Source organism: Cynoglossus semilaevis, chromosome Z (assembly GCF_000523025.1).
Source record: "Cynoglossus semilaevis isolate Cse_v1.0 chromosome Z, Cse_v1.0, whole genome shotgun sequence".
NCBI lineage: Eukaryota > Metazoa > Chordata > Actinopteri > Pleuronectiformes > Cynoglossidae > Cynoglossus > Cynoglossus semilaevis.
In genome coordinates, this window is record NC_024328.1 from 10,082,412 (window position 1) to 10,085,756 (window position 3,345).

Here is a 3,345-nt window from a genome sequence, read left to right on the forward strand (position 1 = left end):
CATTTGTTTGCTGCACAATGCTAAGGTTGCCTGAAATAGTGTCTATAATTTTCTTGGCCAAATCTGTGAATAAAGACCCAAGAGCGTCAACAAGGACGACTTGTGAAGCTGGCAGTGGGAGCTAATAAATTATTAAAAGCTGACTGATCAGCTGTGTATTTGGGAGCAGCAGGGGACATGGACCCACCCCTACCAAAACACAGTGAAGCAATCTGCTGGCCCCTCCCCATCCTAAATCTGACATCATGCACACGACCAATATTGGTATTTACTTGTGTTTATTGTGTTTATTCCTGCCATCATGGCTAATTAAGAGCATATTCAGAGGAGAAAAAATAAAAACAATAATACTTCAAAAGAATAATACAGAAAATTATTTGAACCGTCACCGAACGACACTTCATTTGTCACATAGCGACACTATAATTACATGAATTAACAGACCCGACAACCCAGAAGAGCTGGAGGAAGTGTCGAGGGAGAGGGAAGTCTGGGTGTTGATGATGGATGGATGTATAGAACAGACCCGACAAACCAACTGACCTGATGCGCATGCGCCGAAAGCTGGGCGCGAAGATGCCAGTTAGCAATTAGCAACTTCTCACCGACACAGCGCAAGAGAGCCGGAGAGTATGGTTCATGTCCGCAGCTAGTGAGCATAGCTCCTCACCAGCACTACCGAAGATCTGGAGAGCAGCGAGTCTAAAACTGAGTTATTTGGACATAACAAGGGGCGGTATGCATGGCGGAAGAAGAACACAGCATTCCAAGACAAACACTTGCAAACACAGTTAAATTTGGTGGTGGTTCCATCATGTTGTGGGGCTGTGTGACCAGTGCAGGTACTGGCAATCTTGTTAAAGTTGAAGGTCACATGGATTCCAGTCAGTATCAGCAAGTTCTTGCAAACAATGTTCAAGAATCAGTGACAAAGTTGAAGTTGCTCCAGGGCTGGATACTTCAACAAGACAACAACCCTAAACACTGCTTAAATTCTATCAAAGCATTTATGCAGAGGAACAAGTACAACGTTCTGGAATGGCCATCTCAGTCCCCAGACCTGAATATCATTGAAAATCTGTGGTCTGTTTTAAAGCGGGCTGTCCATGATCGGAAACCATCAAACCTGACTGAACTGGAGATGTTTTATAAAGAAGAATGGTCAAAAATACCTTCAACCAGAATCCAGACCCTCATTGGAAGCTATAGGAAGCGTTTAGAGGCTGTTATTTCTGCAAAAGGAGGATCTACTAAATATTGATGTAATTTTCTGTTGGGGTGGCCAAATTTATGCACCTGCCTACTTTTAGTTTAAGTAATTATTGCACACTTTCTGTAAATCCTATAAACTTCATTTTACTTCTTAAATATCACTGTTTTTTGCTATTTGATATATTTAATTGAAATTGCTGTTCTGAACAACCAATGATACATAAAGGAAAATCTTGAAAATGATCAGGGCTGCCCAAATTTCTTCATACCACTGTATGTATATATACATTTTTAAAATTATATTAAAGTTGTCTAGTACAAACTATAAAAACAAATGCCTTTCCCCTACGTCCGTCCTTGTCTGTGTTGATGTGTCTAAGGTTTGTCCTGGGTGGTTTGCGACGCCGAGGAGCTGCCCTTTGATGACAACCAGTTTGACATTTACACCATCGCGTTTGGCATCCGCAATGTCACTCACATTGATCAGGTGACTGAGTGGAGATCTGATAAAAAAAGGAAACAGCTGTGACAAATAGCAGGATAACAGGGATACATAATTATGTTTTCATTGTTTTAGGGGAAAAAAACATAACATTTCTGCTATTTATCTTCCTTATTGTGTTTAGCAGCTGTGGGCACTGAATTGATGCAATTCTTTTCACAGGCACTTCAAGAGGCTCACCGGGTCCTGAAGCCTGGAGGCAGGTTCATGTGTTTGGAGTTTAGCAAAGTCACAAATCCTATGTTTGCAAGGTAAGGAGAACAGAGGATGCCATCATGGACAGATCTCTGAGACGTGTCCTCATATCTGTCAGTAAAGGTAGAAAATAGACACATTAAAACAGCCTCTGTTAGCATGAAAATCGACTAATAAATGTTTGTTCTTCATATTAACACAGACCCCTTGTGGCCGTTGACTATATAGGAACTATATAGGATCTTCCCATATTTAAACAGATCAACGTCAACTATTAGAACTTTCTCGACCCATCAATTGACAAATCTCATTCTTTGTGTTGTTTCTTATTTTTCAGGATTTATGACGTATACAGTTTCCAGTTGATCCCTGTTATGGGAGAGGTTATTGCTGGAGACTGGAAGTCCTATCAATATCTAGTGGAAAGTATCCGCAGGTTTCCTGATCAGGTAAAAACGTTTTTGTTTTTTCCAGCCTTTTTCAGATTTTCTAATGTCACATGGATTTTGTTATTTGCTAAATCAGTGGTTTTTCAGCTTTAAACCCCACGTACCTCATCTGACCATATTTGTCTTTTAAAATACCACCAGTATAACCAACATTGAAATACAGATTCACAAACCTATAATATCACAGACACACAAAAATACATACAACAGTTGCACACACGTACCTGTATATCTATACAATCTATAATATAAACATGTATAAACACATATGTATTTACATATGTTCACACATACAGTACGTGACTCAAACATTTAACTAGTTCACCTACGATTAACAACATCAGAGTTGTTTTTTTCTTCTTCTGTAAACGCCCCTGAAAACAAAAGCTGCCCCAAAGGGCTTGTTTATGAGTGTTTGCTTATTTAGACCGAAATGTCATCATGCTCCACTAGAGGTCAGAAGTGGGAGTTTAACCCTTGTGCGGTCCAATATGTCTTTGTGTCTGTGTGTGTGTGTGCATGTTCCTGTACTGCACTCTTGTGCCCAATTTTTCCTAATATCCATTAACCATTATGCGGTCCTTCAATTACATTTTGGGTCTAAGTGACCCCCAAAATGTCATTGTGTCTGTGTCTGTGTGTGTGTGTGTGCATGTTCCTGTACTGCACTCTTGTGCCCAATTTTTCCTAATATCCATTAACCATTATGCGGTCCTTCAATTACATTTTGGGTCTAAGTGACCCCCAAAATGTCATTGTGTCTGTGTCTGTGTGTGTGTGTGTGCATGTTCCTGTACTGCACTCTTGTTCCAACTTTTCCTCATATGCATTGATAAAAGTCGTTATTAACCCTCCTAAACATAGCATATTGTTTAAACGTTTCATCCCAACGTGCTAAGTTAAATTATATATATAAGAGAGAGACTTTTAAACAAAAGGATAAACGTCATAAAAATAACTTTTTTCAAAACAATGTTTTATTTTGAA